The sequence below is a fragment of the Castor canadensis genome, chromosome 1 (assembly GCF_047511655.1).
Source record: "Castor canadensis chromosome 1, mCasCan1.hap1v2, whole genome shotgun sequence".
Taxonomy (NCBI): domain Eukaryota; kingdom Metazoa; phylum Chordata; class Mammalia; order Rodentia; family Castoridae; genus Castor; species Castor canadensis.
In genome coordinates, this window is record NC_133386.1 from 132,340,047 (window position 1) to 132,356,192 (window position 16,146).

The window sequence follows — 16,146 nt, forward strand, 5'->3', positions numbered from 1 at the left end:
TATATCCAGTGGCAGCTTGTCTAATTCCTTATTCTGTGGTAACAAAAGTGAAGAAGAGGAGTAAGAGGGAGAGATACAGAGAAGGAGAGGAGAGAGAGGGGACAGAGAGAGAGAGAGGAAAAGATGGAGAGAAAGAGAGAGAGGGGGAGAGAAAGAGAGAGAGGGGGAGAGAGAGAGAGAGAGAAAGCGAGAAATAGTCAACAGCTGCCTTACAGTAATAACTCATAGAGTAGCTAATTTGTTGGGACTGAGTTTTCAATAATTAATATAGAAATTACATTGATGTCACAAACATGAAGAATATGTATACAATTCCACTGACCTCAGAAAAAATCTCCCATACAAATTATATTCTTATGGTTTTTAATTGTTAAAATTTAACTATTTTGGATAGGAATATATCCTTAATGTACTACTTGCTTCCAAGGGTTCTGGCATTGTGTACAATGAAAATAATGGTGCATTTTCTTTCAGACTGAGACTATAGCAAGATGCTGAGGTTTACAGAACATCCTGTGTCACACATAATACATCATAATGCTTTCTAACTTATGCTAGCAGCTTTTCACATTTTCTTTTGCCTTTTCTATCAGGCATTTCTCAGGGTTTTCTATGTGCTGCTAGTAGCTTCACTAAATTGGAGAGAAGATCGTCATGGTTGGTCAAATAGTACACAAAAGAGAACAAGGCTATGGATTCTTGCTATGCATAAAATGTAGAAATGTACAATTTTTTTATCTAACTTTTAGGTTATTGATTGACTGTTATAAACTGAAATTGGTAAGTACAAAAGGCACTATTCTACCCTAATTCTCAAGCCATGCATTAAATGTTTTTGCAAAAAAGGCTGAATTTCACATATCCAATCATGTAACACACAACTTTGTTCTTTATAGATAGATAGATGATAGACAGATAGACAGATAGATAGGTATGTATGTATGTAGGTAGGTAGGTAGGTAGACAGACAGATAAAGTCAAAAGGTCTTGCCAGAAACACAACTTTGTCCTTTACAAATAAATAAATAGGTTTAAAAAAGTCTAGCCACTTGAATAACCACTGGATCTTGACTTTTGGGAAATTCTTCTGGTGTTAGCTTATCAAACTAGTTGGGTCTCGGTAATATTATGAAGGATACTCCTCTGTTTCAATTGTTTTTCAATGCTCCTATAGACAAAGACAAGAGGTGATGATGGCAAAATACAAATCAAAAAAAAATTTGTAAAAGTGCAATTGTTAACGTAAACATAGTAGAGGAAGAGAGAAAGTGGCAGGAACTACAAATGTGCTAAATTCCTCATCTTTCATTGTCCAAAGTCAGAAGTTATGATCTAAAGTTATTCATCAAATAACAGAAATGAAGAACTTTCTGTCAGGTCTTAAGGATGGCCACCATAAAGGAAAACAAATGAGTTAAAGGAGGCTATTGCTAACAAGTGGAGCTATGGTAAGCTAGGGGAGGAGAAAACAGAAATTTTTATTTTTGTTTTAGAATCTGACTTTTTAATAACAGTATATAGAAATGTCAGCTTAATTTTGAAAGATGCCAGGGGAAAGCAGAAGAGATGTCACTTTCTCCAGAAACGTCCCCATGTCTACCTTGGGACCTCTCTTCATTGTTCCCCAAGAAGCAAGCACAGGACACTGGCAGAGCATTTATTATACTCTACTTTGTAACCTTGGTTGTCTGACAAACCCAGTAGACTGAAATCACCTTGAAAGCTGGGGCACCTCTTATTTACATTTGCACCCCAACATATAACCGGCACAGTAACTAGAAGAGCAATAAACATCTGACGAATGAATGAACAACACTAATGGCGATAGTGAATAAAACTAATCATACCAATTTCTTATTTGAAAAACAATATTAAAAAAGAAAAACCAAAAATGTCATAAAACGTTCATGGACATTTATAGCTGTGTATCAACAATTTTTTCTCCCCAAAACTTTAATTTTGGAAAGAAAAGTTTGACAAATACCGAGGAAAAGTTAAAAGAGATCAAAAAAGAAAAAAATCACCTTTCCCATTTGCTTTCTATCAGACGCCCTTTCACCACCTCCTCTGAGTAGTGAAAACTCAGCATCAAATACACGCTGACTTGCAGATGCCAGCACACACTGTGCCCTGTCAGGGCATCTTTCAGAGTGGCAAATTTATTTATGTATAAACAATGTTTCAAGTCTATTCAAATGACTCCACAAAGTAATTCCACATGACAACTTCTTCTGCCATCAAAATCTACTTACATTAAAAAGAAAACTGTAGCTTAAAAACAAGCACAAAGAAGTTATGGTTTCCTAGGCTACAGGGAACAGCTTAGTGTGGAAGCAGCAAAACTGGAATGCAAATATTTTTTCTCAAAACTGAAATGAGTATATTTTTTCTCAAAGCAATTATAAAACCTTTTTTTATTTGATCTCTAAATAAACAGTTCTATAACAATAATTTATCATATAAAAGAATCAATAAGTTAGACAATCACTTTTAGCCTTGAAAAGGCAACATATAAAGTTAGCTATTTCACCAGTTTTGATGTTGAGCTCCAAAGTTTGAAGAAGTGTTAGGATTACACGACTCTTTGATCAGAGCAACAAAAACCAAATGGTGTTGTGGTGAGGTCTAAAAAGTATGAAAGACTTTTATTGAGCAAGCATACAAGAGTCTACTAAAGCAACACACTCTGTTAAAAAGAGCAAGAGCAGTAGAAGAGACCTCAATCTTTTGGAGGGCGCCAAGAAAGCATTATACAATGTTCAGCAAGTTATTAAATATTCCTGAGTCTCAACTGACTCATTTGCCTAATATGTAGTACTGTTGAGAAGAATAAGAAGGCAATAAAATATGTACAGCATTTAGCACAGTATTTGTTATGAATTGGGAACTAACCAGGCATGGTAGTGAACACCTACAGTTCCAACTACTTGGGAGCTTAAGACCAAGAATTCAAGGCCAGCCTGGGCAACATAGTGAGACCCTATTCCCCCCAAAAAGTGGCAACTAATATTGAGGAGATAAGGAGATAACCTTATATAAAAGATAACAATGCAAGGTTAATGAAGCTAAGTGTCCAGAGCTCAGAATGCTTGTGAAGAGCAAAAAGTGTACAAGAAGGCTAGACACAGTGGCTCATACTTTGTAATCCCAGCTACTCAGAAGGTGAAGATCAGGAATATTGCAGTTCAAGGCTAACCAGAGCAAAAAGTTAGCTAAACTCCAACTCAACAAACAAGCTAGGCATGACAGTTCACACCTGTCATCCCAGCTACACAGAAGTCATAAGTAAGAGGTTCACTGTCAGAGGCCAATCCTAGGCGAAAATATAAGACCCTATCTGGAAAAAAAAAAAAACTATATCAAAAAAGGGCTGGGAGTGGGCTCAAGTGGTGGCACACCTACCTAGCAAGCATGAGGCTTTGAGTTCAAACCACAGTACTGCCCACACCCCCCCCAAAATAAAAAAGGTACAAGAAATGAAATGAGATCCAAGATGACTACCTAGAGCAGAGTAATGCAATCTACACCTGGAAGAATTTATTTAACACGATAGGCAAGTGTTCCTTACCTCTCCTCCATGCTGCTACCCAGGTGGATTCTGTTCTTTGCACTGCCTGACAAGATCCCAATTGTTCTTTGGTAACTTAACACCTACCATGCATCAAGGAACAGGTTAAACACTGGTGACTGTACCATTGAGCAAGATAAAGCAGGGTCCCTGTTCCCACAAGGATTATAATCTACAGGGGCATACAGAATAACTAAACAGAGAATTACAACACCAAGTGTGATGGTTAATTTTGACTGTCAAATTTTGTTTGGACTGAGAAGCACTGTGGAGATTATTAAAGCATACCTCTGGGTTTGTCTATGAGGGAGTTTCTACAGAGGATTAACTAAGGGGGGAGACCCACCCTGAATGTAGGCAGCACCATCTCATAAACTGAGGGCCCAGATGGAATAAAGAGGGGAAGGAGAGAGCCTGCTAGCACAGGCATGCTCTCTCTTTCTGCTTCCCAGCCATGATGCTGTGCCTTGCCTCAGGCCCAGCAACCATGAAGTGAAACCATGAGCCAAAATAAATCTTTCTTCCCTTTAACTCAGGTATTTCTCTCAGGTCACAGTGACGGAAAAAGCTAACACACTATGTTAAAGTTTATAATAGCAGGTGACAGGTGCTTCATTCCTCTTCCTCACTGACATAAACCCCTCAATAAAAATATGGCTGAGCAAGTTGAGGTCAGACTTAAAAGTAGGGATAAGGCGGGAGGCTTCTTAGTCCTAAATCCACCTGTTTTAATCCAGCCTTTTCCCAGAGTTGTGCCAACTGAACTTTGCCTGTGGGCAGCTCTTCAGAAGCAGCATTCCTAGTTCCATTCTGCTATTGTGGACTTGGGCAGAGCTCCCGGTGTAAGGACTGATGGAGCAGCATGTGGCCCTATGAAGAGCAGGATCTAATTAAAGACTTGCTATTCACTAAAAGCAAAATGCCACTGCATTTTATTTCAAATAATCAACTAACATTCTTTTTCTAGATTATTGGACTACTAACTCCCCGCCCTAAAATTCTCAACTGCAATGTTGAGAATCACATAGCATGTAAGATAAACGCACACTGTGATTTACAAGGATACTCTACGGTAAATTATTGATTGCTAATATTTCTATAAACCTCAATCATAATCATAGCTGGCCATCAAAAATACTGAAACACCTATAAACACAATCTAATAATGAGGCACCAGACATCTCAACTGAGGGACATTGTACAAAATGCCTTAAATCTGTCAATATCATCAACAAGAAAAGTCTGAGAAACCATACCAGCTTAGTGGAGCCTAAGAAACATGATGACTAAATGCAATATGGCACCCAAGATGGGATCCTGGGAAAGGACATCCAAATGAAGTATGAGCTTCAGTTAGCAATATATCAATACTGCTTTATTGATTGTAATAAATGTGCCATACTAACAAAAGATATAAAGAACAGAAGAAACTAAATTTGGGATATATGGGAACTATCTGTTCTAGCTTACCAATGTTTTATAAATTAAAACTGCTTTCAAGGTATTTTTCAAGTCAGAAAATGCACTTAACAAAATACCAATACTTTGCTGAAGTTCCAAGCTACTTTTGTAAAACAAGAACAGGTATTTTCTTAAAAGTACAAAAGAACATTTGATTTGTTTTAACATCAGACTTAGGATGCTTCTGAAAACTTGATGCCTCACCTACTAATGGAAACAGCCAACAAGACCTGAACCAACAGTCCTTTTTATTTAAGCAAAGGAGATATGTTCAAAGAAATTCTGCCAGATTGTAATGTAGCCTAACAGAAACACAGTAACCCTCTGCAAGGTCAGCAATCCTGTGATGCTGTCACTAGGCCCTTTCCCAGGATATTGAGTTGACAGGATGCTATTTTAAAATATCAATCTAATCCTCCTGTAGACATTTCTGAACTGATGTGACAGTTCAAGCTTGAAGATCTTGAAAAGCAAGTTTGGTGGGCTGCCTCAGAGTCTAACATTGGACAGGACACTTGGAAAGATGTCCTGTGCCAAGCACCCTAAGGTAAGAGTAGGTAACCAAACCCCAGTGAGCTTTTCCTTAGAAGCTCAAGAAATTATTCTATACCCTTTTTTTCTGGCATTTAAGATTTTCTGCCCTAGGTAGGTATAGTGGCTCAAGCCTGTGATCCTAGCTACTTGGAAAGTAGAGATCAAGAGAATCATGGCTCAAGGCCAGCCCAGGCAAAAAGTCCCCAAGACCTCCATCTTAATCAATGACTGGCCACAGTGGTCCATGTCTATAACCCCCATCTATGTGGGGAAGCACTAATAAGAGGATCATGGTCCAGGCTGCCCCAGGCATAAAGCAAGACCCTATCTCAGAGCAAATGGAAAATGGGCTGTGGGGGAGAGGGGTGGCTCAAGTAGTAGATCATCTACTCAACATGCATGAGACCCTGAGTTCAACACCCAGTCTCTCTCAAAAAAAAAAAAAAAAAGGCCCTACATGGTCAGTGATCTCTGCATACACAATCATAAGTCCACACACTCCCAGCTCAAGTTCCATGAAAGCCAAGACTACTTGCCTACTTCATTGTACAATGAAGGTACGTAAGTACCTCACGTGCAGTATTTTGAAGGATGAATTGCCAGCAGACCAAAATTGCTTAATTATTTTAAATTGAGGAGAAATTCATATAATATGCAATTAAAACTTAAAATGCACAATGCAGTGGCATTTGGTGCATTCACAAGGTTGTACAACCACCACAAAGATTACTATCTTAGAAATAAGTGAATTCAACTATCTCCCTCCTTGCCCTCTTCTGTAAGAGCTAATAAGTGCCAATTTGCTTGCATTTGACTTTCTGCTGTTTTTCAACTTATACCATTCGGTGATTAGTTTGCAGCAGTACTTGTGGGAGGCAGAAGTTCACTCCTGTGACAGGGAGCTCACTCTCTCATCCACAGGAACACACTGGCATAGATCTCTAGTTACTAAAAAGTACCTTCTCACCTTGCCTCACATGATGCCACATCCAGTATTCACAAACTCTGACTGGCAGGCCAGTTATTTTAAGCCTCAGGTTCCTAACCTGCACAGGTGAGGCTAATAACACATACTGTTAGAGGGTTGTTATGAGAACTAAATAAAATCATGCAGCCTTAAATGGGACATACCAGATGGGCACACCCTGTGAAGCACTAAGCTTGGAGGTAAAGTGGATTGGGTGCCTTCTTTGTAACTCTCTTGTTTTTCTGGACCTATGATCTCCACTCCTTAAAAATCCTTGACCTCTTTCATGTACATATTATCTAATTAGTCCAATTTCCCTCTTTGCTGTTATTACTGTAGTCCTCCAGCTTAGGAAGTGAAGATTTTTGCATGTCTCTGTCTCTCTCTCCCCTCTCCCTTCTATCTTTCTCCCTGCACAACTCCCACCACACCATTACTCTTGATGCCTTCAACATTCATGTAGAAGAGTCATGCATTATTCTAACCTCACAGACTCTTAATTTCCACCCAGTTCTGTCATTTGTTCTCATACTTTAAGTTAAAACCTTAATTTCAAGCATCTCAGCCCCTATCATCTTTCCATATCACTTCCCATACCGCACTCATGCAATTTTGTCTTCATCATCACAAGGCTTGGGAAGTAGAAGTCAGAGGCTGCTACTAGGCTTCGGGGACACACTACCACTAGGTTTCAAGATCAACCCAGAACAACGCTAAGCAGCTGCTGGTAAAGTAGCCACACCACACTCCAGACCCTTGAACGAGGAAACTGTCCTGCAAAAACTCATGTGAGATCCTGTTACTTCTACCAGAAGATGACCTCTACCCCTACTACCCTCCAGATTTTGCTTAAAGCACTCTGAAGCATTTATGAAGATGAGAAGGCAGGGCATATTGGTGCACTTCTGTAATCCCAGCACTTGGAATTTCGAGGTCAGCCTGTCTCAAAAAAAAAAAAAAAACAAGGGCTGGGGATGCAGCTCAGTGGTAAAGCACTTGCCTACCATGCACAAGGCCCTCAGTTCAATCCCCACCAACACACATACACCACACACGCACACACGTGCGCGCGTGTGCGTGGAAAGGGGCTAGCTAACTAAGGAAAGTCTAGGAAGCCAAAATAAACGAAGTATTTGAAAGAACTAAATAATTGAATGTGATGTTGCTGACTGGTTAGGAGGAGGGCCAAGAATGGAATGCTGAATTTAGCAAATTAGAGCTCTTTGGTGATGTTTAAAACAGCAGCTTTGGTGGGGGGTGGGCTAAGGGGAGAATGGGAGTGATGAAATGAAGGTAGGAACTAAAGACTACTCTTGTGAATTTTTCTACAGAGAAAGGAAATGGTATTAACACTGCAGGAAAGCGAGGGTCAAGGTAAGTGCCTTTTGTTTGAGCTAGGAGGTAGCATGCATGTGCTCCAGGAAAATTTGTGGCATATAAGAGGAAGGGATAATGGTCACACAAACCTTGGATTAGTTAGAGTAGAATCCAATGTTCAGGTGCATGGTTTGGACTCAGGAAGAAGGGCATATGTGTTGTCACAATGGAAGGCCCAAATATGGGTACAGTTACAGAAGCACTTGCCAAGTGTGTGATGGGAAAGTGAATGAATTATCCTCTGATCACATGTTTTTCAGTAGGGTCATTGGCCAGGTGTTAGGAGGTAAAGGGAATGTATAAGGTTTGAAGAGAAAGGAGAAGGTGGAAAATAGCCATCTTGGAGAATGAGAGAGTGAATTGACTATGCTGGTATTTCTTAAACTTTAGCCTACATCAAAATCAGCTGGAGGGCTGTGTATAAAACTGGTATGCCCAACTTCCAGAGTTTCTGAACCACTAAGTCTATAGTAGAGCCTGGGAATTTGCATTTCTAACTCTTCCAGGTTGTCCTGATGCTGTGGTCCAGGGGCCATACATTAAAGGGGGACCACTCAGCATATTGAATAGCTGTATTTAGCTACTTGGGTGCAGAGGTGGAGAAGATAGTTCAGCTGAATCAGAAATGAGGTTTTGCCAGATGAGTTCAAGGGACAGCGGAGAGGGTCAAAGAAGTGATACATAGTGATGGACCTTGGAATCCAAGCTGAATGAGAGAAAAGTGAGAACATAAAGCAAGTGACATTGGTGAAAAACTGTTAGGATCAGTGGATTGTGATGAACAAGACAAAATTGCATGAGTGGGGTACGGGAAGTGATCTGGAAAGGTGATAGGTAGGGGCTGAGATGCTTGAAATTAAGGTTTTAACTTAAAGTATGAGAACAAATGACAGAACAAATGAGAACAAATGACTGGGTGGAAATTAAGAGTCTGAGAGGTTAGAATAACGCATGACTCTTCTATATGAATGTAGAAGGCATCAAGAGTAATGGTGTGGTGGGAGTTGTGCAGGGGGAAAGATAGAAGGGAGGAGGGAGAGAGAGAGACAGAGACATGCAAAAATCTTCACTTACTAAGCTGGAATGGTTTCTGGAGAACTACAGTAATAGCAGCAGGAGGGAAATTGATTTTTATAAATACTCAACTCCCAGTGTTAAATCTCTTTCTGATACAGGCGCTACCTGGCTTCTGAGATGAAAACTGTACATCCAGCTGACACTTAACACCTCCACCTTCATAACTAATATGTCTCTCAAACCTAACATATCCCCAGTACACTCTCAACTCCCTGTTAGCTGCTTCTCTGTCCAAGGAATCTCGAAGCATTTGTTTTCATACATACCACCAATGTACCTAGCTACTAAGCCTAGATACCTGGGAGTTATCCTTAGGGCCAGTTTCTCTCACACACTCACATCTAATCCATTAGCAAATCCAGTTAGCTCTATCTTCAAAATATGTCAGGAATCTGACCCTTTCTTTTCCCTTACCTCAACTGCTACCAAACCAGCCTAAGTCTCATCTCTTGCCTGGACTACTGCAACAGTCTCTTACCTGATCTCTACCTTCTCTCTTTCTCTCTTTCTCCTCTCTCCATTCTCTCTCTCTGTTAAGTAAGACTCAGATCACCTTACTCTCTTGCTCAAAATCCTTTAAACAGCTTCCTATATTGCTAGGGAAAAACCTACAACTGGATACACTCTACCCTCTGCCAGCTTGCTTACTGTGCTCAGACTAGACCTGACCTCTTAGCTGTAGCTGTTCTTGCAACAAACCAAGCTCACTCCCACCTCTGGGCTTTGATACTGTGATCTCTTCTCTCTGGAATGTTCTTCCTCCAGATGCCCATACAACTTGCTGCCTTATCTATTCCAAGTCTTTTTTCAAATATTTTCTTCTCACCAAGGTCTTCCTTGATTTAAAATAACTCATCCTATCATCTTCAGTACCCTTTAGCCCCATGCTTTGGCTTTCATCATAGCACTGACCACTAGCCAAAAAAAAAACGTGTTAATTTCTTTCTGTATTTCCAGTAGAATGTAAATTCCATGAAGATAGGACCTTTCCTTTTCTTGTTCAGAAAATAAAAAGGGTTTGGTACATAACACTACTGGTAGTTCTAACAGTCTAATCTCAGGAATAGCAAACCTCTGTGCTTTTTCTCCTCCAAATGACATCCCTTCAGAAAGAGCCCCAATTCTATAGAATGCAGGTGGCAGCATGGAGAAAAGGATAGAAAATGGATTCAAAGAGTCTTGAATCTGTTGTTACAAGACCACCTTAGGCTAGTCAACTCCTCCTTCTGGATCTCAGTTTCCTCATTGATAGGGATAACAAGGGACAGCAGCGATCACACAGGTGTCCTCAGAGAAGTAAAGAAGACAAAGCATGTAAAAGACTTCCCTGGCAGACAGTTATTTTCAATAAATGTGATTTTTACTATTATTACCCAAAACTCACTTATCAAATTAGTTTTTTTTTAAAAAGAAACTGTTTAAAGGCAGCAACTACATTCCCAAAGTCCCTCCTGTAACTATCCTCTATCCCAACCAGTCTTATGACTACTTAAAAACCGTCATCATCCTGGGTGACTCCTTGAGTCTTTCTCATCAGAGTAAACTGGGACTCAGAATATTCCAAACATGATGTAATGAATGTGAAGTTCATGAAATCTATTACTTCATCTACCCTGGACAATATATTTTAATTAATGCAATATAAGACAATCTTAGCTCCTATTTTTAATGCTGCTTAGTCAATTGCCTGGCTTAAGCTGAATTTTTCATAAATTTAAATCTCCAGATGTTCTCCCGATAAACTGTTTAAAGCCAGTTCCACTTCAAGGTTCAAATCTGATTCTGTCACTAGACTCAAAGAATCTCAGAAATAGAAAACCAGTGCTACTGTGGAAATTCGTTTTATCTCTATACTTCTGCATTTCTAAATTTAAGGAATGAAAGCCTGAGAACAGTCAGGGATGCCAACTAAGGAAAAATCATTGTTCCAATCACCTCCCACTTAACATATTAGGGAAAGAAGTAAAAAAGAGCCATGGGTTGTATAGTCACACACTACTCACAGGCCAGCCTACAGGGGTTAGTTAACACTTCTTCTAGTATATTTAAGACACAATGTGGAGGGCTCTGACAAAGCCTGTTGTGAAAGTCTCTATTGTGCAAGTGCAACAAGACTGTCAGAAATGTCCAGTCCATTTTGTGCTCAGGTGCATCACCAAAGACATTCTGCTGGCAGGTGTATGGGCAGCTTTAGGCAATTTAAATAGCAGAAAGGAATATTAGGGAATTCTTCAACATGAGATGGCAATATATAGCAGAAAGGCCTTTGCCACTTGACAGATCTGGGCTCTGCATGATGTAGTAGCTAAAGGTGCTTAATCCAGAAGTGTTCAACTCTTCCAAGCTTCAGTCTGCTTAGCAGTAAAATCAAGTTATAATAGTAGCAAGGTTATTATAATATAAAAATATATATACAAAATTTTAGTCCTGAAGTGTTTTTCATATTTTAGATGTTCCAGTATGACTTTCCTTCCTCAATCCCTGTGTAGGTAGGCCCTGTATAGCAATGGAACAAGTTCTGACCTATCCCTAGAACATGAAATGCTTAGAAATTATTAACTTTTCAATGAATAAAAGATTCTTACTTGCTGTATCTGTTAATATGTTCTACCAGAACATAAGTCCTCAAAGTAAGAACATCTGGCTTCTCATGTTAGTAGAATATTTCTAGTCATAAAAAATCAACTATAGGAATAAAGTTATTAAAAAGCCTACCCTCAACAGATAAACACAGACAAATGTGTTATATCTTGGATTTTCTTCAAAGGTGAAACCATCTACCTTTAGAACAAAGGCTTGTCCACAGGTCAGGTTATAACCTGACAAGCATAATTCCTTTAAAATCTCTGATAAGTTCTCTTAATAAAACAACATGTAAAACTCAAATTATGGGTAGGGTAGGTGTTTAATGGTAACTTGTTATTTTTATTGGCACAGACATTAGGGTGAAATCACTAACCCTTGGAAAGCTGCCTTGGAACATGCCTGCCACCATGGAGAATGCAGAAGTTACAAGGCAGCCACGAGGGGTGTTATGGTAAAGCCTTAATTCCAGCAATATCTTAAACAAAGCAGTCTTAGAAAAGTAACCCTGTGAATCCAAGTTGGAAATGAAGGACAGGGGTAGACAGGGAACATCTCTTGGGCAGAAGACTACTCATGTATTTACCTGTCCTTCAAGGATGCTCTTTACTTCTTTATGCTGATTTTATTCCTCATTCACCATTTTAACAACATTTGAAAATTAACTTCTGTGCTAAGCCAGGTCTAAACACTGTTTTGGGAAGGGCTCACTTACGTTACCCACCATGTTCTCGCTCTCTGTTGAACATTCATTCATTTGGTAAACTAGAGAAAATTGACTTACGGCATGAACAGCCTGTAAGTGGTCCTAGTTACTACGAAGTCTCAACTACTAGTCCCCTCATTTAATAATCTGGATTTAGTTTAATTTAACATACAATGTAAGGGCAAAATAGTTTCTGCTGGGTATTGAGGGGGTAGGGGGGAGAAGGAGGGGGCACAGTGGGTGGTAAGGGAGGGGGTAGGGGCAGGGGGGAGAAATGACCCAAGCCTTGTATGCACATATGAATAATAAAATAATAATAAAAAAAATACAATGCTTTCACATGACTTTTTCATTAGCAAGTATTTTGTCCAAAATGAAAAATACTTATTTTATATTAAAAATATCCTACAACTGTGGCAGAACATATCCAAGGCTAGCATTAATCATCTTTGCAAAGGTAATTAAAGATCATTGTAAAAACTCCTCTAAAAACATATGTACTATTTAACCAGATTGTATTTCACCCATGTGTTTATTCATTCATTCATTTAACAAGTATGTCCTGAACATCTACTGCAGCCAAATTGATGCTATATGCTGGGGACAAAATTGTATACTAGAGGATACATATGATGCAATTGTATCATAGAGGATCCCTATATAAAACAGAATGATGAAACCTCTTGCAATTTTAAGTGGGGCTGGGAGGGGCTGCAAGGTGGAGGTGGGGTAAGATAGTAGGGATGATCTAACCAACGTACAAGGTAAGGCTATTTGGAATTGTCACAAGGACACCCCTTACAATAAATATATTCTAATAAAAATGAAAAAAGTCCTAAAAAAAATCCCTAAATGTATGTAGCCTATGTTCCCCATTCTTATTCTGAGAAACACTTTAAAGCCATAAATAAATAAAGCACTTTAAATACAAAAAAGTGATACAATTTCAGCATCACAAAGCATTCTGTCCTAAAAGAGTTCATAATATAACAATATTTCTAACTGAAATACCAGAGAGGTTTCTAAGCTGAAATAGACATCTGCTACAAATTACTGAAGTGATTAAAAGAATTATAAAATAAATCTATATGCACTATAGAGGAAACAGATGGTTTCCAACCAACCAAACAAACAAACAAAAAAAACTTCTCAACAATAAACCAAGTAGAAAAAACAGATAGTAAATAACCCCACAAGAAAAAGATTTACCATTATAAAAAGTATCTGAAATGGGTGATTTAGTCTGACAAACCTTCAAAGATCTGAAAATTCCCCAATCTATTTCATCTGTTTCAGATGATAGTGTTGCTAATCACTAACAAATATAATGTTACCCACCAACTCTGAGCAAGCACTGTACATGAACTTGTTTCATCCTTCCAATAGCCCAATGAGGTTAATCCTATTGTTAAGATCATTTTACAGATTAGGATTATACAATAACATGGAAATTTTTAAATAAGATCTTGGCAAAAATGGTTACTTACCCCCCTCCACAAAAAAAAAAAAAAAAACCTACTACCATGGCAACAAACACTACAGACATTACTCTAACTTATAGTAAAACTCAAGAGTAACTTGTAGTCAATTAATAATAAAGTATGAGGAAATCTACATGCCTATTTACTTAAACTATAAATTAAAGAAAGAAAAATTACAGTATTAATAGTGGATAGGCATTTCAAAAATACAGCATCCATTCCTGATAAAAAATTCATTAAACAGAATTACTTAAAATAATTTCAAAATTAACAGACTATTCTAAAGAAGCAAAATACTGAACATTTTCAAGTAAAATAAGGAACTGGCATGCTGACTATGGCCATTACTTTTCAACATTATTTTGAAAGTTCCAGAAGATTTAGCAACTGTAGTAAGACTAGAAAGTCAGGATAAATGTTGGAGAAGAAAAGTCAATTCTCCTGTTATTAATAACAAGAAAACCAAAAAAGACTTTACTTAGAAAACAAAAGAAGCCAGGAAGTAGATGCCTATAATCCCAGCCAGGATACATACTGAAACCCTTTCTCAAAAAACCAGAAGAGGGCTGCTGATGGCATGGCTCAAGAGGTAGAGAGTGCCTGCCTAACAAGCGTGAGGCCCTGAGCTCAAACCCAATACCAAAAAAAAAAGAAAAATTAAAATTTTGGGCTGGTGGAGTAGCTCAAGTGGTAAAGTGCCTACCTAGCAAGTACAAGGCCCTGAGTTTGAACCCCAGTACTGCCCCTCCTGGAAAAAACTGTTCAAGAAAACAAAAAAAATTGGATATAGTTACTGAATAGAAGATTCTTTAAAATTATAGCTTTTCCCTATAATAGCAATAAGCACACAAAATGGAAGACATTTTATATAAAATATTTTGTATATTTATATAAAATATAAAATATTATTTTGTATAAGAGTATTTTATATATACAAAATCTACAAGATATTTCACAAAGAATTCAATATAAAGACAAATGATCATATGAATAAAACCACAAAATATCAAAAGAATAAAATAAGGACTGGGCGTGGTGGTACATGCTTATACCCAGCACTCAGGAGGCTGAGGCAGGAGGATTGCAAGTTCAAGGCCAGCCTGGACTACATGGTAAAACTCTGTCTCAAATAACAAACAAAAATAAATAAATAAAAATTGAATTTTCATATAAATATGATAGATCTCCCAAAATTAATATAAAAGTTCAACTAATACAAAAATCCCCACTAAAATTCCAATAAGGTTGATTTTTTAATTTTAGAATAGGAAAAAGTAAACTTAGAGTTTACTTGGAAGAATAAGATCCTGACTATAGCCCCAAAAATTATGAGAAAGAATAGCAAGCAGGGGATTTGACTTATTTAAATTGAGCGGACAACAAAAAAAACACTACAATTAAGTCAATCTGAAAGTGGTAAAAGAATAGATGTAATGATGAGAAAAACAAAGAAGAGAATCTAGAAACAGATCCCAGTATATACTAAAACCAGCATTAAGTTCAGTGGGAAAGGACATGTGCTGGCATACTGGATTCATCTGTGAAGAAACGAACTGCTCCTGCACAGGTCTGCAAAAGCTACACAATATATTTAAGACTAAATTCAATACTGTATTAAATATTTAAGCAAAACAGCAGAATTCTCAAAAGATAGCTTAGAAAATATTTGTAGAATCAAGGTATAGGAGAGACCTCTTCAACCCAAATACCCAGAAATTATACAATATAACAAATTTTTTTTTTCTTTTTCTTACAACAGAGTCTTGAACTTGCTGTATAGCCCAGGCTGGTCTCGAACTCATGAGGGTGTGTATGTACAAGCCTCCCAAGTCTGCAACTACAGGCATGAACCACCACATGATTCAAATAAGGTATACAGTCTGATGAGTGAAAACGTTAACTGATGGATTTGGGGAAATATATCAAGAACCACTTAGAAATTTTTTAGAAAATGTAAGCAATTTTAAAAAATAGATAAAATATATGAATAGGAAAATTCATAGACTATGTTAAATAGCTAACAAAGTCAAGAAAAGATGTTTGGACCAGGCAGAGTGGCTCATACCTATAATCCCAGCTACTCTGGAGATGGAGAGTGGAAAGATGGAGGCTAGATAGCAATCAGTCAAAAAAGACCTATCTCAACAAATAAGCCTGTAATACCAGGAGGATCACTGTCCAAGGCAGACCCCAGGCAAAAATGCAAGGTCTGCAGATACGCAGACACCTAGCTGGAAAATAACTACAGCAAAAACGAGCTGTGGCTCAAATGGTAGAGTGCCTGCCTGGCAAGTGCAAGGCTCTTGAGTTCAAACTCTAGTAACTCCAACAATAAAAAACAAAGGAAGAAAAGATGTTCAATTTTACTTATAGCTCAAACCAAGTACTTGTA

At 38.1% G+C, this 16,146-nt stretch overlaps 1 protein-coding gene across 3 annotated transcripts in view; it reads right to left on the reverse strand.

Annotated features, from left to right (window-relative positions):
• Positions 1 to 16,146, reverse strand: part of Uvrag (UV radiation resistance associated) — a 322,555-nt gene that overhangs the window by 210,416 nt on the left and 95,993 nt on the right. The gene's annotated exons all lie outside the window — the stretch shown is intronic.